This window comes from Podarcis erhardii (genome assembly GCF_964252035.2).
Source record: "Podarcis erhardii genome assembly, chromosome: 8".
NCBI lineage: Eukaryota > Metazoa > Chordata > Lepidosauria > Squamata > Lacertidae > Podarcis > Podarcis erhardii.
In genome coordinates this window covers 42175685-42198478 of record NC_138499.1, presented here as the reverse complement: position 1 = coordinate 42198478, position 22794 = coordinate 42175685, and the positions used below count along the sequence as shown (strand labels likewise).

Genomic DNA, 22794 nt, shown 5'->3' with positions numbered 1-22794 from the left:
GTCCAAGCAGCCTGTCCACATCCTCGGGGGTAACGGATTGAAATTGATTCCGTGCAACTTGACCAGACAGGGCTCTAGCACTCTCTCACCCCAGCCCTGCTCCCACGGTGGTGTCTAGCTCCTTCCAAATATGAGTGATTTTATCTGCAAAAAAACTTTGCAAAATCGTTGCAGGAGATCTTGGGGTCTTTACAAGGCCCCGGTGGTAAAGGTGGTTCCGTTAAATTGTGGTACCTTGGGTTACGAATTTTGCTTCAGGATGAGAACAGAAATCACGCTGTGGTGGCAGCAGGAGGCCCCATTAGCTAAAGGGGATTCCTCAGGTTAAGAACAGTTTCAGGTTAAGAATGGACCTCCGGAACAAATTAAGTTCTTAACCCGAGGTACCAGTGTATAGCTTTAGAGATAAAAGGCCAAGACATTTCTATTTAACATCTCATACTTTACATATTCTTTGCATAAAATATTTATATGTCTATATGTTCTCTTTTAAAAGTCTATTTATGAATAGCTTTGCAAATTAGGCCAAGCCTTATTTCAAAATGAAGAGTATGCAAGTCAGATTGCAGGTGATCAAATGCTACGTAGTCTGGACCCATTTCTGTGCAAGTGCCTGTATGTCTTTCATAGCCACCGCTCCTTTTGTTTGCGTTGTGCCTCACCATATCAATTAGGACTAGAGAAATATGGAACAACATTGTTAAAGCAATCAGCACTTAGGTATTCATTGTCAAACACTGTAAACTCTTGAGTGAAACTGACAAGGAGCTGATGTGGTAGGGAGTGCTTGGGGTGTGGTGGAAGTGCATTTGCCACCACATTCACTGCGTTATGAGGCATGTTTCTGAGGCAGATAATTGTGCATTCAAACCATCTCCACCCTATTAGTAGTGCAATCCTATACACACCTACTCATAAGTACACCCAACTTAGTTCAGTGGGGCTTTCTCCCAGGGAAGTGAGCACATGACTGAAATTTTAGAATACAGTGGTACCTCGGGTTACATACGGTTCAGGTTACATGCGCTTCAGGTTACAGACTCCGCTAACCCAGAAATAGTGCTTCAGGTTAAGAACTTTGCTTCAGGATGAGAACAGAAATCGTGCTCTGGCAGCGCAGCAGCAGCAGGAGGCCCCATTAGCTAATGTGGCGCTTCAGGTTAAGAACAGCTTCAGGTTAACTACGGACCTCTGGAACGAATTAAGTACTTAACCCGAGGTACCACTGTATACGGTATGTCTGTCTGTACCTTGAGAAGAAGCAATTCTTTGGTGAACAAGAATTATGCCAGCCACTCTAATGTGCCTTGTACATGATGTGTCATAATGCAAGTCACAGTGGGCCTGTCAAAGGAGAAGAATATCTGCCCTTATGCTTCTTCTGTCAACAGCAAGCCTGGAATCTACATTTTATTGTTATAAAGGGAATACTTTAGGGCAGGATTCAGACATGACGATTTGTTGACCCCTTGTTGAAGCCTATCATTTTTGACAGTGTTTAATCCTACTGAGTCATATGGGGGGAGGTCACTGGAGGTCTACTGAAAGAATAATATAAGCAGGGTGGAAAAGCAGTCACTGAAATTTTTATCCTGACCCCTTCCCCCCTCAAAATACAATGTTTTTAGAATCTATCCTCTTCTAGGACCTTCCTCTAAATAGGGTTGAATGATGTTAGGGACTGAACTGTTTGTTATCACAGTGGAAAGTCAAATAGTTTGCAGCAGAAGTAGGCAACAAATTACTCACAGGCTACACCCAACACTGAGTATGATTCAGAATTATGGGGATCCTGCTTTGAACTTGCTCCACTTCATGGGCTTATGTCAGGAGTTAATTTGCTCGTATGCTGGGCAGCTCTTATCTGCTAGCTGCATAAGTACTTCGCTTTTAAATATGAGTAAGACAGAAGTCTGGGTTTAAAAATAGTTTTTTGGGCAATCAGCCACCAGTCTGTTGCTTGTGTTATTCAAGGTTAGATTATTATTAGTAACCCACCAACAATGTGTGCTGGACATTGTACAGCACGCAGAACTGACGGGGTCACTTGAGTTGTGGGTTTTTTACACTAAATGAGATGGACACAATTTCAGAGAAAAGGATCTGTGTTTTATAGTAAAGTTAAGGGAGTTAGATGGTAGCAGACAGTGAGCACAGAATGAATAAATTTGGGCAAAGTCCAAATAAGCTTTGAGGAAAGACTTAAAGGGAGGGATGGAAGGCAAATCCACACTATACTTTTAGAACATGTACAACACACATTTAAAAGACATGCCTTGCCCCTACAATTCCCAGCCACGTTAACAAACTACAGTACCCAGGATCATTCGTCTATCCTGTGGGGCAGAACAAAAGAAAACACATCTGCAGTGGAAACCAGTGCTAGCCTTGTGTTGTCAAGCAGGTCTGGTGAGCAAGGACTTGGTTACTTCTAAGTTCTGTACAACTCTGGGCACTCTAATGGCACTATGTAGACATAGAATACTAATGATAGTAGATGCGCTGAACAAGAGAATAGAAATGGGAGAAAGGGGAAATCATGGAAGAGTATTTGGGGACACGGGCAGACAGCTTTAGAGGTAAGGACCATGAACTTAAAGTAATGTGCAAAATTAAGGGGAGAAATGAATGGACAACAGAAATTATGGGAAATCATTTAGTATAGGATTCCTGTGTTATTTACTCCTAAAATACACACCTAAAGTTTGTGAATTACGGTCGTCACTACTGATTTTGCTTCATATGTCATCTAGGACAGAAGCTGGCTAAAATTTTTGCATCGTTGATTGTTCTTTCAACCCTTAACCTTTTTGTAACTTAAGCTAACTTCCCATGCTCTTTTAATCATCCTGTTCTATGATTAAATATGTCAAGAGATATAAACAACTCAGTTTGTGGCTTCAGAGTAAGGGCAGAGCTGGTGCTCCACCCAGTATACCCAAGCGTGGGGAAAATGCTGCAGAATAAATTATGCATGAATGACTCTGCTTTTGGAGCCCTTAACAATACATCAGAAAAACAGGTTAAGAGAGGTGCTGTAATATAGGTGGTGTTTAACTAGGAATGACAGTTAAGTCTTAAAAACTAAAGGAACACTATCGGGACTCAATGCTCTGGTGGGAGTGAGGACTTGCTAGTCAGTAGACATGCACAATATTGCATTGTTCTTGAAAGAGACAGTGGTGAAGGAACTGCCCAGAAGAATTTTGGCAGGGGGTTTTATTCTGCTGCCATTGTCTCTCCTTTAGTTGTTCTTCTTCAATTTCCGCATGGATTACATAAACTGACTTAAAATTCAAAGGCTCAAACAAATTCTAAGGCTGAAAGCCACCTTTATTCTGACTAGCACTCACAGCAGATTAGCCACAAGGACCTACTGACTGCACAATGCTTGGAAGTTGACCTATTGCAGTGGAAAGGCCACATAATATTGGTAAACTACTGTGAAATAGGATTCTGAAGGTTGAAAAGGTAAGGAGAATCAGTTGCACTGTGGGTGACTAGAGTTGGAGTTTAGAAGAGGGGGACTATCCTAGTAAATCCATTTGTGGATATAGCCCTGAAATAAAATATTCTGTGAAATATGCCTCTTTGAGAATTCAGCACCATTAAAAGGTGAACACTACAGGGGACTTTGAGCTTTGGTAGTTGGTGCAGTTCTCACTTGATAACATGTAAATGTGGTAGCATCTCTTTCAGTGTAAGGAGTCAGTTTGGATCCCTGTTTCCTCTTTCAGAAAATATCTTCCAAAAGCAGCCCAGCCGTAAGAGAAACCTGAGGTGTTTCACACACTACATCTGAATACATAAATTTGGATCAGGGGAGATGTTGTCAAAATATACCACAGGACATGTTTCACTTTCAAGTTGCATTTCTCTCTCTTTGAAATACCCTTAGCCACTACAGATATAGGGCACTTTGGAAATGAACTTTCCTTTGCTCAGTTATTTAATTTGAGAAGGAACAGATATGAGTTTGACAAATGGGCCTTGCAGAAGGCCTGAAGCTATCCTGCAAGGTTGATTTGCACCTGGCCATTCTCTAAAGACCTTTCTGACCTTCCAACCATATCCCCCACTCTCTTATCAGCATTTGAAACAACTTGCGCACCCATTTTAATTGCAATGGAAATATTATTTTTAGAATCACTGTTCCACCAGGGGCGCTGTCCTGTGCCAAATAATACATTTGTACAGCATACCCAAAATACCAGAGCAGGCAGTACTACTACCATTTGCATCCCAAGGTGGTGTTTGACTCCAATAGTACAGGAACTAGACTGAGATCTTGTACAGTGAACCCAAAGCTGTTGCCTTAGCAGAATGGAATTGCAGGACTTTGCAGTTAACTGTGGATAACAGTAAACAGGATTTCTGCCAATGTGACAGTGTGCTTTTGTAGGAAATTTTGCAGTGTTTGAATTGCAGGGCGAAGCCCCCTTAACAGCATGGGGATCATAATGACTAAAATAGATGTGGGGAAGAATCTGGGGCTTCTGGATTTCATTAATGCCTCCCTAATTAAAATACTGTAGTTTTTACCTTTTAATCTATCTAAGCAAATAAAGCTTGTCTGTAGTGCAACTTACTACAGCCCTAGACTTGTGCCCTAGACTTCAGTAGATGAGCTATTAAATGATAATTGCTAAAATATAAACAACTATTTTCAGTTAATTTCATCTTTATCAAAGATGATAGAAATATGACTCAGCTCATATCATATAGGTCTTCTATCAAACTGTGAAGTTGCATTTAATTTTAGAGTAACCTTTCTTGCAGTTATAATGGCACTTATTCTCAGAGTTGTAACAGCTTTGTAACTTGGAATCATAGAATAGTAGAGTTGGAAGGGACCCCGAGGATCATCTAGTCCAACCCTCTGCAGTGCAGAAAACTTTTGCCCAACACGCGGCTTGAACCCACGACCCTAAGATTAAGAGCCTCATGCTCTACCAAGTGAGCTACTCCATCTTGTGACTGAGCTCTTTCCTTTTATTAGATTAGTATCAGAAAAATATTCCTTGTTTTACATCTAAGTTTAATACTTAGTTTCACTATCTGGTATGACAGAGCAAAGCTAAGGCCACCCAGCAAATGAAATGCTTAAGGAAGGAAGTTAATGGCTTGGGAAAGGAGAACAGGACATGCTTGCTATTACTTTCTGTATGCAGATAGACCTAGGGAAATTTTTAATAATACACATTCCATTACTTTCACACACATCATCTCAAGTTCCCTATGGGATCCTCACTAAAATGGTCAAGACAAGAACTACTTTACAACATCTTGAAATTAACAAGTATTGAAGTACAGTGGTACCTCAGGTTAAGTACTTAATTTGTTCCGGAGGTCCGTTCTTAACCTGAAACTGTTCTTAACCTGAAGCACCACTTTAGCTAATGGGGCCTCCTGCTGCTGCTGCGCTGCCGGAGCACAATTTCTGTTCTCATCCTGAAGCAAAGTTCTTAACCTGAAGCAATATTTCTGGGTTAGAGGAGTCTGTAACCTGAAGCGTATGTAACCTGAAGCATCTGTAACCCAAGGTACAACTGTACAACATTAAACTTCATTAGATGGATTTTAAACCACATTTTCCTTATACTGTATGCTATGGTGCATGAGTCATTAAATCTGTTCAAAGAAATTATGAATCATAGTGCCAAACAAACAAACTTTGAGTAGAAGCTATTTATAATCAATGGTATTTCCCAAGAGTACAATTTTTAAAACTAGCTAAAGCAAAGCTTTTTTCTATAAAATTGCAGAGGGATAAAAAGAAAGCAGGAGACAGCTCTATTCCCTTCTTTCTGAATGCCCCAGGTGGGGCAGATCTTCACCATACATTTAAAGCTTATTCAACACATATTCAAAGCACATGACTCCAGCCCCCAAAGAATCCTGGGAAGTGTAGTTTAAGAGTGCTGGTAATTGAAGCTCTGTGAGGGGGAAACTACACTTCCTAGGATTCTGTGAGGGAGTCATGTGTTCTATAGTGCATTGAATAACCTTTAAATGCAAGGTGCTGTTAGTTACAGTGTGCTCCTTAGCCATGGCATAAGTTACATTTAACCCAGTGGGGCTTACTCCCAGGTAAGCAGAACTGCAAGTATAGTTACTTCCTTCCCTGTCTCTCCTAAGCTGTTTTCTTCTTTCTTTTCTTTCTTTCTTCCAACCAACTCCTAATGTCATCCAGCTTGACTCCCAAGGCTACTAGTTAAAGTCTAGTTAAAAATTCAGGCAAGAAGTACTTAGTTTGTGATGCTGAAAATATGGATATTGATTTATCTAGCAGTAAAGACCTATCAATTTTACTTCTAAGTTCATCCCTCTGTGTTTAATAGAGTCCAAAGTAGTTGTTAAAAGGTTGCAGTCTAAAGAATACTTTCAAACTGTCTCTTACTTTCTTCCAAAGCTAGATAAAGATATCAAAAAGGGAAAGTGTTTGTGTTAGTAAATGAGGGGCTTCAGAATAAAGTCCTTGCTTGCTAATTCACTTCAGGAAGGAAAGCCCTGTCATCAGGCTTAAACAAAGGAAGTGGTTAAGGTAGTTGTTGGTGGGCTGTTGCTTGTGCAGTTCTTGTTAGGAAATGCATAGCCTGTGAAAGCATATGAGACAACTGTAAAATGTTAGGGACATGGCTACATGTTGGAATACCACCAGATAGCTCATATGCGGATTCCACTCCAGAAGGCCTACAGATAGTATTCTATTCTCAGTGATGACATAACTAATGAAAAGTCAGAATTACTTCCCCATTCTGGATAGGAACTAATGTGATATAAAACAACTTGGGCTATGACAGAGATGTGAGCAAACCAAGAAAGTGTGAAAAATCACTGGGCTTTTTTCTTTTCTTTTTAAAGCAAACTAAGATTGCTTTAGAAATTACCTTCTGGTCAGACTTCTCATTTTTTTTTATACAGCTTTGAAATAATGAACAGCAATGGATTGCAGTACTCCCAGATACACACCATTTAGCTGGGCTAAGAGTGATCCCTATAAACTCAATGGGACTTACTTCTGAGTAAATGTGTCAGTGTGCACCAGGTCACATGTAGATCATAAATTATCAGAAACAACTTGGTTGTGTAGTGTGGGCTACTCTTTCTCCATACCCTTTAAACTGATACACAAAACCTGTTTGTCACTCCACCAGTACAGTGGTACCTCGGATTAAAAACTTAATTCGTTCTGGAGGTCCGTTCTTAACCTGAAACTGTTCTTAACCTGAAGCACCACTTTAGCTAATGGGGCCTCCTGCTGCCACCGGAGCACGATTTCTGTTCTCATCCGGAAGCAAAGTTCTTAACCTGAGGTACTATTTCTGGCTTAGAGGAGTCTGTAACCTGAGGCGTCTGTAACCCAAGATACCACTGTAAACAAAACCTGATTGGGATGATTGTGCTGGCTGGAGCGGATGGGGACCTCTAGAAGGCATGAGGTTGGGGAAGGCTGTTCTATGCTAACTCTAGGCAAAGTTAGGAAAGGTGAAAATGTGAATCTCTACCCCATGAGCAGGCTTATAAAAGATGCTTCTCTGGGTGGCTTGCTGTATTTCAAAGAAAGCTTTAAAGCACTGTATTCATCCTTATAATTGTACTCTGGTTTGCTTAATGCCTTACTTTGTGGTTCCCATGCCAAGGCACTTCAAAATCTTCACTGTAGGGAATAGCTCTTAAACGCCTCTTATGCTGAATAATGCAAGGTAAGCAAGGGAGCTGCCATAGTTTTTTATATCCACCTTTGCAGAATGTAATGGATTCTCTAGGATTTAGAAACACTGCAAAACTGAGTATAGAAGTGAATGCCATTATTTTCTTGTGCATCCCATGTAAGAAAGTATTAATACTATCCTTTCCATGTGGAAGTCATAGGGGCTGCCCTGCATCTAACTGCATGCTTGCTGTAGCTTAGAGTCCTTTGATCCTAACTGGTGTCATAGTGCCTTCTACTGCAATACCTTTTGATTTTCTGATGTCCTACACTAGCACATGCTGGTTGGGCCTGATGTGAGTTGTAGTCCAATATATTTAGAGGGTACCCTGCTGGCAAAAGCTGTCCTATGCTATGTAGTGGTTTTAGAGCCTCCAAGATACATCTTAACCTATTTATGTTAAGTGTGCCTGCATTTAAATGGAGTTTGTGCATTGTAGCAGAAGGTCATCAACTGTCTTGAAGAATCAGTTCTCTGGACTGATTCTCCCTTTCTGTCTATCTGGACTGATTCTCCCTTTCTGTCTATCAGCAACTTTTCTCACCGCAGCTCCTCCTCTGTTGCCGCTACTTCCTGTGTGGGTTCTGCAATGATTGCTGCTCTTTTTGAGTTGGTATTAGAACACATGTCTTTCTTACTCTGGGCTTTAGGGCATTTTCCATATAAAGCATGGACTAGAAGAGAGTTTATACAAAGCTGTTTGTTATGGAGGTTTGTTGGTTGTAGCAGTGATAAAGGAAACTGAAGCTATGGGAAGATGAGCAAAAAGAGCAACAGCAATGCAGCTGAATCTTGAATCCTTGCCTTGGCACAGCTCTGATTTGTCCCAGACAAATAAGAAATTGCACGGCTAATTAATATTTTTGTCTTGCTTGCTATTTGCTTCAAATTTAGATTTCAGTTTAGGTTATGAATGTTATACAATATATATGGGAGCGAGGTAAATGTTCAGAGACCCATCACATCAAGGATTGAGTATACAGTACTAAAATTAAAAAATTAGGCAGAACTTCGCTCTCTAAAATTACAATATATTTAGCTAGAGAAAGTGTGGGTAACAGAGAGATCAGTTATGTTATCTGGGACTGTAAGGCACTGGAGTCTGGAGGACGGAACAGTGTCACATCTGGTAACTTTGCAGGCTAAACAGATAAATTGCAAAACTTAAATTTTAAAAGGCCTGGGTGAATAGTAAGGTTGCTGAAAAGAAGACCAGGCATTGCCCTTTATTCAGTGGATCTTTCTCATAGGGATTTGTGCATAGCATTGCAACATTGAGTACATGGCTGTATACACACCATACATTTAAAGCACATCTGCACCTCCCCTCCAAAAAGGCTCTTGGGAGCTGTAATTTACCTCTCACAGAGCTACAGTTCCCAGCACCCACAATTCCCATGACTTGGTGTGGGTGGGTGCTTTGTATTGTATGTATGCAGCCACAGAACGGCAAACCCTTATCAAATGAAATCCTTAAATTTCTAATACCCTCCTGTCCTTTCATGACACATGATCAGTGCTGCCTTGACCTCCATTGAGTTCCTCAGTGCAGAGCCACTAGCTATGCATATGTCAAATACTGCTATCAGTGCTTGTAATCCCAAGTACAGATACGGCTGCTAACCAGGAGACATCTCCTGGTTCACCTCGTGGTTCATTGCTCTGCAGTCAAGCTGGCAGCTGTTGTCTCCTATAGGATTTGGGTTGAAGAAGAAATGAGTGTGGTCTGACTTTTGTAGCAGAGAGCAGAAACTGCAGAACCTAGATACACATAGCTGAAGTTCAGTTTGCAGTTACAGTATTTGAAAACTTTTTGCACTGCTTTTCAATTTTGTAAGCACACCAAAATAAACTTTACCGCTAAGGTGTTTGACAGTCTTCTTTGGTCTGGTCAGTTGACTGTAGGTTGAAACCGTTCTATGTGCTCAGTATTGCATACTGTGGTGTAGATTTACAAAAAAAAATTTACTCTGCAACATTCTACTGCAATTTAGTAATAATATTTACAGTATAGTCATTTTGTGTCATTTACAGCATTGTGTGTGAGTTTATTTAAATAGCATAGTGACATTTGTCCTCTTCTGATAACCAGATAAGTTGTTTGTGGTAACTATTATGTGCTATTTGTACTTTTATTTCAACGTTTCAATAACTAATGTTTATAATAATTGAGTAACTGTATAATGTTTAATTACAGGTCTGTGTTTAAACCAGATATCCTTATCTAAGTGAAGTTTTCTGAAACTATTAACTTTTGTTGCATAAGATGTAATTGTCAAAAAGATTACACATTAGAGGTTTCTAATAAGCCTGCATTTTTGCAGAGGTTGTTTTATGGGGAGTTTGTTCTGGGCTTCAGCTGGCAAACAAATGTGATGGAAAAGGAAACAGAATACTTTGATAAGGTTGCAAAGTGATAGGACCTAAAACACTGATGATTTCTTGGCAGCCAGACATATCTTCCTGAATGGGGGCATAGATATTGTTTTCTTCTACTTGAAAAGAGCTACTGGTTACTGGCACTGCTTTTGTTCCTTGAAATGAATCACACTCAGTTGGATGGAGCCGTTAATCCATTTCCCTTTCAACTGACCTATTAGAAAGCAACCCTTCTTTGTGCCTGGCATAGCTGATCATCTGTTGAACATCGCTACAAAATACAATTCCTTACTGCATTTCTAAATAGAACAGATCCCTGGCTTGTTTGGTGTTGTTGTTGTTTTTAAAAAAGTAACAACTCTATCCTTTTTGGAATAGGGATACTTTTTACATACTGGCTTTCTTACTCCAGTGGGCTTATGTCCCCTGTAACTAAGTCACAAGTTAGAGCTAGTAAAATCAACAAGTAAGATTCCAGACTTCCCATCTGCAAGCAATGTGATGGTGTCTGATCTCAGCCATGAATAAATGGTCTAAATCAGGGCAGGTTCAGTGTTGAGGGTAGCAACATATATCACTCTGTCCTCCAATTCTTCCTACTGATCATACTCGTAGTCTTGCTGTTAGAGATCTGCTCATAGCTACAGTTGCTTTTATAAAATAACCTTTTTAAAGCTGGCTGTAAGTGTAGCTAGGTCCTTTTAACAGTCTCAGTATGTCTTTGGGTTATCGTTTCTACTTCACAGTAAAGAAACTGGAATAGTCCAGATACTTTTAAAGGTTTCATGTAACTTTAGACAGGAAATTTGCCACCATTGTGGTTAAGCATCAGTGGCATATGTGCCCTCTAGTCAACCTTGCCCACAATGCTTCTCTCTGTGGAAAGACCCCTTTGTGCAAGACATGGAATGTCTGCACTGCTGCCACTTTGTTGGCAGCATGGGGGAGTGGCAGCAGCGCTGGAGGAAGAGAAGGAAGATGGAAGAGGTTGCAGCGGGGGAAATGAGCAGAAGGTGGTGGCAACACCATCCCATCTTGAGATGGTGGAATGTCTTGCACTTGTCCTGCCTGGGCATGATGTTTGTTGGGAGACTGCAAAGTCTGTTGTGTGTAGTAGTGTTAAGGTGGATTACAGGAGATGGTAGGAATACTTAATTACAATAGTCTCTGCCAGATGCAGAATAGTTTCAGGATGCACTGATGGTTTCTGAGAAGGAATCGGCGATGGCTGTTTCCCCATGTTTTGAACAACCTTTCTAAAGATTCTCGGCCTTTTTCCTTTAGCATTTTAAAACGCAGGAAACGCACTCTGGAATGGTGCTTGGATTAATATAGTGGTGCATAAATGACATCTTATACAGATGCTTTATACTTAGCCAGACCGTTTGTCCATCTAGTACTGTCTGCTTTGGCAATAGCTCTCCAAAGTCTTGGGAATAAATCTTTCTCAGCCCCCCATGATACTTTTAGTTGGAGTAGCCACAATTTTAACCTAGGACATTTTGCATGCAGCTATGGGCACTCAAAGGTTATCGTGAAGGAAAAAAAAAAGAGTGATTTTGGGCAATGCTTTAAATATACCATAGAGCTGATTCACATAAGCAGGCAGTGCTTTATCTTCTCCATGCGAGCATATATTCAGGAACCATAACTTCTAGACCAGTAACAGAAATTGCTGTGGATTCCCCTGTGTATGCAGCTGAGTCCCACTTAACATTTTTCCATGTGAATGTGTGCCTCGGTACATGATCACTTGCTGCTGGGATATGGGCTTTGGAGCAATGGTTGGACTGGGAATAGAAATGCAGAGTAAAGGCTAACTTTGAAACAGGTTGCCTCTTTTGATTTACAGAACTGTCTCTGGAGAAAAGCAAATGGAGAAGGGACTTTTCATGTTATTATATCAGGCAGTTAACCTGGTGTTCACTTTAATAACCCCTGATTCCTTGATACTTCAGAAAGTCAAGTTCCTGGGGCTGAAATACCACAAGAATGTTCTGATAAGATATTTGTGAGCAAAACTATATAGCTGGGAGCCAAACTCGACATGGTGTTAGATGTGTGAAGGCATCTGTCTCTTTCTCTCCCTTTGGCTGAAAGTAGCCGTTAAGGGCCTTCCGCCCTCCTGACACAATCTGATCCAACTTTGAATGCCCAGTAGCTACAATTAGCAAAAAGACTGAGAGAGCAAAGAGACATTGGAATTGTATTAATGCATCGCTGATGTCCTACTTAATTTGATTGTGAGATAGACAGCTTTTGTTCAGTTAAGTTCAGCACAAGAAACTACATCAACTAGTATTCTAATCTGGAAGCAGTTTGGATAGCTTTGCATAGGCTTACTTACAATTACAAAAGGCCACCATGTATGTCAGCATACTTGTTCTGTTTGCTCTGTTGTCCATGGTTTAATAGTAACCAATAAAATATTTATGACTGTATTCCTATGGATATGATCACTTGCCAATGAAAACTTTGAAGACATCTTTAGACAGCATGATGGAGAACTTCGACAGTTCTGCCTGTGGCCTTGAGCGAATTCTATAGATCTTGTTATGGAATGTCAGGTGCTGCAAGCTCTTAACTCACTGTGAAATCAATTGAGCACCAGAGGGCTCAAGTGAGAGTTGTTCAGATGAATGCTTGTCAGGCTCATTGATAATGAAAAGTGGTATCCTTGGCCCTGAAGATTAGGGGACATAATGTTGGTAAGAGCTTTAAAGTGCATTTATTGCAGAGACTTAAATGGCACTAAAAATAATATCACATACTGTTTTCTACAGGGAAATGTTTCTCGTGTTGCTGTTGCTGTGTGTGTCTACTGGGCATTTAAGTGGATGATTATCGAGTTCTGAAACTAACAATCCAGTCTTAAACAAGTTTGTTTGGAATGAAGTCCTGCTAAGTTCCATGGAACTGATTTCATAATGCATGGTTAGGATTGCTGCCTAACCCGGCCCAGTAGCACCGTCTTTATATTTGCATAAGTCATTATTTGACCGTCAGCACTGGAGTAACAATCTAGCAGTACCGGACTGGATCTAGACACATCAAAAAAATGTTTCGGGAAAACGTGTTGTAAACCTCATACAGTGGAACCTCGGGTTGCTAATGTGATCTGTGTGGGAGGCACATTTGAAACTTGCAGTGTTCACAACGTCTGCGCGTGTGGGTCGTGATTCGGTGCTTCTGCACAAAGCACGATTTAGCACTTCTGTGCATGCGTAGCACCAAAACCTGGAAGTAACCCGTTCTGGTACTTTCGGGTTCAGCACAGTGCACAACCCAAAATCGCGTAACCTGAAGCGAAGGTACCACTGTAATGGGAAAGCACATTGGTGAAAGATGGAACTCCACAGCACCATCTGGTGTCCCATTGTTATAATGCATTTAAAACACTATTTCTTTACTAATGTAGCTATGTCCCTGGTGTCTTTGATGTGACATTAGCAGAGTTCTGAGTCCTTTACTTACATGTACAGACTAGTCTGGAATGTCTCTGCAGTTCTATCATTCCCTCTAATAGGCATCCCAGCCCCTGAGTGTGGAAGTGAATATCCTGTATACGTGGACTGATAACGTGAAAGCTTGTTACTCTAAAGAATTTATGGACTTTGGCTATTGTTGGGGTGGGGAAAACATATACATTGCATGTGTCCAGAGCAATAGAAGATCCAGAACATCTTCACAACATCTGATGGCATTCCCCTTCCCCCAATGCTTCAGACTTTTTGCTCTTATGTTCTGCCCTTTTGTTCTTATGTTACAAGAGCTTAGTGGTTACTGCTCTTTGAGGGCCCCATACCACATAGAAACCACATGGAAGGACCTCACTGCAAGAGCCATGGTAATCCTCCACACTCTGATGCCAGCATCATTTTTTCCATACAATCATGTCCTTCCCTCCCATGTTGTTCCCTACATTCTTATGTTGCTATGGGGAGTGTGGGGTGGAGTAAGAAGGGAGTGGTAGCCATGTGGCTCCTATAATGAAAGAACTGGCTCATAGGCTGGGGCAAATAATAATGATGGGAGAGAATACAGTGGAACATAAGACGATTGTTTGTGATTACTGCGATAGTTCTATGCAATACTTGCAAAAAGCATTTCCCCCCATTTCTCTTCAAGAGTAGGTCTGTGTAGCAGAAGACTCACTGTGGCTTCTAAATTTTGTGTGTGTGTGAATCAATTTTCTATGGAACTTCCCAGTTCTCTTTGCATTGGTTTTTGGTGGTATCTCCATTTTTTGTGGTTTTCCACAGAGGTGGATCATGAACAGGACTGTATAGAAAACTGCCATTGATCCAACATCCTAAGATTGTCAACCTTTTATCTAATTCACTCCCCCTTTCTAAATCAAGTTCAGTAGTACAGTTTAGTAACCTCAGACTCCGAACTTGGTAGTTTAATAGCGCCTCCCTTCTTTAGATGGCCGTATTGCTTCATTCACTTCAAATTGTGGTAAGCCAACCCTGATGAGTTTGGGGGAACCCCATTCTGCTGAGTGAGGCTCTGGATACCTGCCCCAAAGTCCTGCCCTGGTGGTACCACTGGCAAATTAGCCTTCCAAGTCTATAAGTATGCTATGCCTGGAGAACGGTCAGCAACCAAAGCAAGGCAGTACAGGTGGCAAGGGTGGCAAATGGTTAGAATTTCCAGTGGTCTGGAAGTGATGCTTCAGTGCCTTTCATTGCTTTTTGCACCTCCTCATGATTTCTCAAAGCAAAACAACTGACATAATATGTCATACCTTCAACCTTGTAAGATGTCAGATGCCCTGAACACAGAAGAAAAATGTGGCCTGCTTGACGTCCCGAACTGAGTTGAGGCAGAGGAGTTGCTGCTGGGCAGAATTGATTTGACCAGAGATTGGCAGAGGAAACCTCTAAAGACAAGAAGAGAGAGAGGCATCCAACTGCCAACTCATTGAGGCAAAAATAGTCAGCATGATTCCATGCAGATCTTCTTGAGCTACAACTCCCACCATCCCTGATCTCTGACCATGCTGACTGGAACTGGTGGGTATTAGAGTCCAAAACATCTGGAGGGTACCACACTGCCTGCCCCTACCAAAATGAAAGAACTAAGAGATTTGTGAATAAAAGCATAAGTTAGAAAGCTTTATCTTCCCTCTTCAATTGGTGCTAGGTATGTGCACGCACGCACACACACACACACACACACAAACAGAGCCCCTAGTGCTATCCTACTTGTGCACACACAAAAGCTAGGTTGACAAGCCAGAAGGTTACCATGTATCAGTCTAGGAACCTGGTATAGTCCAGAAGTTAGTGATCTCCCTTATCTTGCAGAGCTTTTGTGCCTGGCTTATAATACATTTTCATTTGTTGTAATGGAACACAAAGTAGTGTGTGCTTCTAAGGTTAGAGAACTGAGGTGAGCTAATAGCTTAAGGGAGTTTCTCTTTAGAGAATGATCCTCTACCTAAATCAGGGCTGAGAATCCATTTTCAGCCTAGTGACTCCATTCCTTGCTGAGCAATCTTCTGAGGGGCACACACCAGTGGTGGATGAAGCCAGAGGCAAAAGCAAGCCAAGCAATGGGTGTGAATTTTATCTTTGTACACTAGGCCAGCTTCTGCACAGACTTTCACACCCCTCTCTACCATCCATTAAGTTAAGGAAAAAACATTACTATAGCTCAAGGACATGTTCCAGCCACACAAATATATATGTGGCGCAAGGTCAGCAATAGTTGATGGACTATGGCTTCCATTGTCTCTGAGCATTGGCTATGTTGACTGGGACTGATGGGAGTTGTAGTCCCAACAACACCTGGAGGGACCACGTTGGCTGCATTGGACAATACTCAGTGGGATGGAGCAATGATCTGACTCAGCTTTTCGTCCTGCTTCCTTAAGCAGCTTCCTATTCCATGCATCATTTAATGAATATTAATCATTGAAATCACTTGGTTTAGCACTCCATATAACTGGGAAATTTAAGTTTGCACCTTTCTGTCATGTGCATGAAAGTGTTGGAAAGGAAATGTGGCAAGGTCTTGGTGCTCAGGGGTAAGAGTTTCAGGGGAACTGACAGCTTGTACTTGGAAGATATCAAGTGATATGCTGAAGCGAATGGAAGCTGTTAAGAACTGGAAAGTAAATGAAGGGTAATATCGGTTCACTTGACGCGTTTTCAAATGTTGCCATTCAAGAGGGGAAAGTATTGCTTCACTATGAATCTGAAGGATCTCGGTGTCCTGAGAGGAAATCTGTTTGGAGGGTGCAAGGAGAACAAATCTTACCTAACCATAGCAACTAGAAGATGGCTGTGAGGTGGCTAAGTATTTAGCTACCCCAGATAGCTCACACACTGTGTTACATGACTGAACATTGCAAACAAATAGTGTGCAGATACCAAAAGAAGAGCAAGGTGGGATATTACTGCTGCTGAATGGGGATCGTCCCACCAACCTCAGTCTGCCCTCAGCCCACCCTGCACCTGCCTGCTTTCTTACCTACAACCAATCCCGAGAGCCACACTGCTTGTCTGCCATATCCTTCATTTTATATTAGAAGAAGAAGAAGAAGAGTTTGGATTTGATATCCCGCCTTTCACTCCCTTTAAGGAGTCTCAAAGCGGCTAACATTCTCCTTTCCCTTCCTCCCCCACAACAAACACTCTGTGAGGTGAGTGGGGCTGAGAGACTTCAAAGAAGTGTGACTGGCCCAAGGTCACCCAGCAGCTGCATGTGGAGGAGCGGGGAATCGAACCCGGTTCCCCAGATTACGAGACTACCGCTCTTAACCACTACACCACACTGGCTCTATTACAGGCCTAAGTTTCAGTATTTTCACATTTAGGATATCAACCAGCGTTTTATTCTGGAGAAGACATATAAAACACTTTTTGTTTTTTTGCTTAGGTTCAGACATCTGTGAACAGTTTCTCTCTCTCTCCGTTTTTTTTTTATCTTGGAGATAAACACCTTTTGTACTGCAGCATGATGTAACATTCATACAGATATCCTGATGTGTCCTATGGGTAGTCACACTCTATTTATATAAATAATTGTGTAAGGATTGCACCATGTTGAATTCCCAGGGCTTAGTGGGGCCTGCTCATTAGAATGGAGAAGTGATTACAGTCTATCTTTCCAATTACCTTTTGTGTTTTTCATGTTTCAGGCACATGTGTTTTTCATGTTTCAGTCAAGGAGACATCACAATATAGGAGATGCATCTTGTTAACAGTAGCTCTGTGTTTGATAGTGTGCACTGTAATGAATAGTTTCTCATCTTTCTATGGCTACATGACTGTGCCTCTGTAAAAACAAATGTCTTAGGTTGCTGCTTCTGATTTTCTTGCTGAGCTAAACAATGCTTTATTTTCTTTTTCAGAACTGAATTGCTGCAAAGGATCATTTCATTCTAGCAATTGGGGAAGGTGCATGAATGCACAAAGTAAGTTCTGTGTTTTTGTTGCATTACTAAGATAGATATTGACTGAATTTCATATTTATGACCTTCTTTTTCTTCCTACAGGAAGCCTAAAGTGGCTGGCAGTACATGTAAAACAATTCAAAAACATTGCAATCAATATTTCTAAACAATAAAGCCATTCAATGGCATACCATATTTATAATGACAAATGACTGAGAATTTTATTGGATTTTTAAAATATTAGTTTAAGTATCTCACTTAACTAACTGATCCAGTAACTAATCCAATATATGCAGCAAGCTGTATAAAACATGAAAAGCAATGTGATGTGAAGACTGGAGAACAATAATACAGTTAGGTGATATATCCACAAGGTGGCAATGTGTAGAAAGTCTTTCTAAAATAGAAGCGTGAAATAAGAAGATGCTGTGGCAGAATGTACTATTCTAAAAATGCATCTTTTGAAAACTAACACTTCTTTTATGTGCCCTGGATTTTAAATGCAAGAGAAATCTATAGCATGGAGTTTGGTCTAAGTATGTAGTATGTATGTATGTAAGTATGCATGCATTCTGTCTTACTGGGCATCCTGTCATTTCAAGGTAGACTTGAATGAAGCATCAATTCCAATCTGGTTTCAAGCTTGGTTGTGGGATGGAAACAGTTTTGGTTGCCTTGACAGATGACTAGAGCAAGATAACCTATGTGGGGAACACTACCCTGCTAGTTTTTCTGGACCTCTCATTGGTTTCAGTACCATCAACCACAGTATCTTTCTGAATCTCTTGGGCTGGGCTTAGGAGGCATTGTTTTGGTTGTTTCCATAAGGTGATACTGCAGGACTTAGCTCCATTCCTTGGCCCTTGGCCAAAGGGGTTCCACAGAATCGATATTGTACCTCCTGATCTTAAACGTCTATCATGATAATGCTGGGGAAAGTCATCTGGAAGTTTAAGCTATAGTATTGTTAATATGTTTCTGAGTTTCCAGCTCTCATCTCCACTTTTTTTTTAATCTCAGAGCCTGTGGAAATTCAAACTAGTGCAGTTTGGGGATGGATGAGGGAAACAAGCTGATGTTAAATTCAAGCAAGACAGAGGTGCTTCCTGTGCTGATGGTTCAAGAAACATATAGCCTGTTATGCCACTAATGCCCAATTCACACTTAACATGAAAGGAAACCATGGCTTAGCTTGAATGAGCAAACATGTGGGCTCCCATTGAGAACATTGCAGCTGCGTGCTCCTCCTAGTTTTGCTGCTACCACACTGCTTTGAGCTTCACTGTGATTTGGCTTAGCATTGCAGCCAAACCTGGGCTCACGGTTTATTTTGCTCCAGACAAACCATAAGATGCAGTCAATACTTGTTCTATGATGCATTGCTTGTGGTTTGTCTGGAAGAGATAAACCATGAGCCCAGGTTAGGATGTAACAGTAAACCAAATGACAGATTAGCCCACAGTTACAATACAGAAGCAAAACAACCACAATCTTCTCACTGGAAGCCTGTACATTTGCTCAGTCAGGCTAAGCCATGGTTTGGCTTTGGACAGGGCTGCGGAACCTATGGCCCTCTAGATGTTACTGATCTCCAACTTATTTCAGCCCCAGCCAGCATGGTCTGCAGTCAGGGATAGTGGGAGTTTGAGTCCAGCTACACAGCTTTCCCAGCATTGGCTTAGAGTTACATGCAAAGCAGGTCCAAGTCTAGCTGCTACTTGTGAGTATCTGCTTCTTGCTAGTGCTCTTAAAACAAATTCTGACAACCTACACTACACTACACTACACTACACTACACTACACTACACTACACTACACTAGTGTATCAAAACTGGTAGTGTTATAACTTACAAGTGGAAGGAATGTTAAATACCACTGAGGGACTACAGAAGCCCACTTAGAACAGTGCCATAGATAATAAAAACTGATCTTGGAAGCCATATGTTTCCGGGAGTGTCTCTTCCCTAGATCAACAGTCAGTTTCCTAAATAATTCCCCATTGAATTCTGCCTGCCATGTAATATTCCCCCCCCCCACCAAGGGATGCCATCATCTATTACAATATATTTTATAGCATAATAAGCTGCATTGCAACTTCACATTACATGGCTTCATTGTGATGTTGTAGAAGTAGCAAGTTTTGTTCAGAAGCTTTTACTTGGTTCTTGTCTGGGGCTTGTAAAATCAATTACAATTTTCATATGCAGCTATATTTATCCCGCGGCCTGAAATATTTTACCAGTTTATGTTGAACATATTGTTTGCTATATATTTATATTTATAGAAGTATTTATATGCTGCTCTCTCATAAAATATAAGTGTGATGTACAACAATATAAAAAGATAAGCCATTAAAAATAGTACAGTACCATCATTGAAATGACTGGCTACTCAAGAAAATTCAAAACAACTGTATAGGCCCTGTCAGCATGAAAATGTCTTCAAGAGTCAAAAGGCAAAAGCAAGGATGCCTGATGAGTCTCTGTTTGGAAGGGTTTTCTGCAGCATGGAACCAGTGGTACTAAATGCACAACTTCTGGTTGGCCTCTGTAACATGGGGGACAACTAACAATACTCTTTCAGATAACAACCACTGTCAGCATACTGGGTTGAAGTCTATGGAGAGAAACAGAGCCATTAACTTTATGTTTGCATTCTAGCATGGCCTTTTTTTTAGGGAAACAGATTGTTACTCAACCCCAAGACCTTGGAAAGGGTAGGTGATAAATCTAAAGACAACAAGGGAGTAAGAGAAGAGGGAGCACAAAGAAACAATAAGACAGCAGGGGGTCAGTGGAATAGCAGGTCCCCTTCAGAAAGAAGATACTATTCTTCAGTACACAGATGTCAGCAGAGGAAAAAAAGCAAAGCTTAAAGGATGTATGGTGGGGTTACTAGAATCTATCATCTTGATCATTTGACAAAGGTAAAAGGAAATCGTCATGTGTGCTAGATCTCCAAGATAACCAACATTTGAAGGACAATTTTTTTTTGCTGCAAGATGCTTGCTAAACTCTGGGTTCCAACTGGAACCTATATCTAACAGAAACACATTCCCAAAATCAAACATAAAGGATTCTACAAAATTAGTGAAATTTTGTTAATTCAGAATTAATTGCAACTGTTCACTACTGTTAATTCAGAATTAATTGCAACTGTTCATTACTTGTCTGAATGAATCAGACTGTGCTGTCTAGGAGGCAGGTTTATTACTAGTCAGTTAGTATAACTCCCAAGGGATAATATCCGGTAATAGAACGGGGGCGGGGGAGCTGTATAAAAAATTCCAGATCATTTTTAAACAGGTCCTTACAAGGGCACTGAGCCTAGCTTACCATTACTAAAATAAACAAGCAATCTAGAAGTATAAACAAACATTCCATTTAAGTTAACATTTCCCCATCAAGGGGGAAAGTATCAATGTCTTCCCATGCTTAAGGAAAAACAACAACAAACCCCTAAAATTAAGGAATATGAGGCTGACTCTGCAACTATTCATGGGGTGTAGAGTTGCCAGAAATTATATGATGCACTCATTATTTATTTTTGTATCTATATGCCATCCTTCTGCTAGAGCAGGTTACAAACTTTTTTTTTTTTATAAATATTTATTAAGGTTTTTAAATATAAATGCACACATAATAAACAATCTTACTTCTTTCACAACAATTTCATCACTTCTTTGGGCTCCCTCACGTCTCCCGCTCCCATTTACATCGTTAAAAAATTTTTTCCAAACAAATTATCAACTTGTTTACAATCTCATGTCCATTCATTCACATATAATCTAGCGCTTCTTCCAAAAAAATTTATATTTTCTTTAGTCTCACTTATCATCAAATTTAAATCTAGTTTAGTGGTGACCAGTTTTTTATAATCTAGCATCCTTCTTAACATTCAACCAAATTACAATGTTTTTGTAGATACATCTTGAATTTCTCCCAGTCTTCCTCCAACTTCTCTTCTCCCAGATCACGGATTCTGCCGGTCATCTCGGCCAGTTGCATATAGTCCATCAGCTGCATCTGCCACTCTTCCAGTGTGGGTAGATCTTGAGTTTTCCAGTTTTTTGCGATGAGAATCCTTGCTGCCGTTGTTGCATACATGAAAAATGTTCGATCCTTCTTTAACACCTTCTGGCCGACAATGCCCAGAAGGAAGGCCTCTGGTTTCTTTGTGAAGGTATACTTAAATACCTTTTTCAGCTCATTATATATCATTTCCCAGAAGACCTTCACCTTAGGGCATGTCCACCAGAGGTGAAAGAACGTTCCTTCATTTTCTTTACATTTCCAACATTTATTATCAGACGAATGGTATATTTTGGCAAGTTTAACTGGGGTCATGTACCATCTATATATCATTTTCATAACATTTTCCTTCAGAGCATTACATGCGGTGAAGTTCAGCCCAGTGGTCCACAACCTTTCCCAGTCCTCAAACATAATGTTATGCCCAATGTCCTGTGCCCATTTTATCATAGCCGATTTAACCATTTCGTCTTGTGTATTCCACTTTAGCAGCAAGTTATACATTCTAGATAATACCTTGGTCTTTGGTTCTAACAATTCTGTTTCTAACTTCGATTTCTCCACCTGGAACCCTAACTTTTTGTCATTTTTAAAAACTTCTTTAATCTGAGCATAATGTAACCAGTCTCGCACCTTATCCTTCATTTTCTCCAAACTCTGCAATTTCCAATTGTCTCCATCTTTTTCTAATATTTCCCAATATTTTGGCCATTTGGCCTCCATATTGGGTCTTTTTCGGGCCTTAGCTTCCAGAGGTGAGAGCCACCTTGGAGTTTTATTTTCCAATAAGTCTTTATATTTTGTCCAGACATTAAACACTGCTTTCCTGACAATATGGTTCTTAAAGGCCTTATTGATCTTAACTTTGTCATACCATAAATATGCATGCCAACCAAAAGCATTGTTAAAACCTTCCAGGTCCAACACGTCAGTGTCTTCGAGAAGTAGCCAGTCTTTTAGCCAGCAAAAAGCTGCGGCTTCATAGTACAACTTTAAGTCTGGCAGTGCAAAGCCCCCTCTTTCTTTCGCATCTGTTAATATCTTAAACTTAATTCTGGGCTTTTTGCCCTGCCAGACAAATTTAGATATATCTTTCTGCCACTTCCGGAAGCACTCCGTTTTGTCCACAATCTGTAATGTTTGAAACAAAAACAGCATTTTTGGCAATACATTCATCTTAATAGCAGCAATTCGGCCTAACAAAGAAAGCTTCAATTTTGTCCAACTATCCAAGTCTCTCTTAATTTCAGACCAACATTTTTCA

General features: G+C 40.6%; 1 protein-coding gene across 2 annotated transcripts in view; it reads left to right on the top strand.

The window, feature by feature from the left end:
- Window positions 1–22794, top strand: part of MAPRE2 (microtubule associated protein RP/EB family member 2) — a 95998-nt gene that overhangs the window by 7117 nt on the left and 66087 nt on the right. For both annotated transcript variants that reach the window (XM_081873720.1, XM_081873721.1), the window contains exon 2: window positions 17458–17520. The gene's annotated coding sequence lies outside the window, so the exon portion shown is untranslated. The remainder of the gene's footprint in view (window positions 1–17457; window positions 17521–22794) is intronic.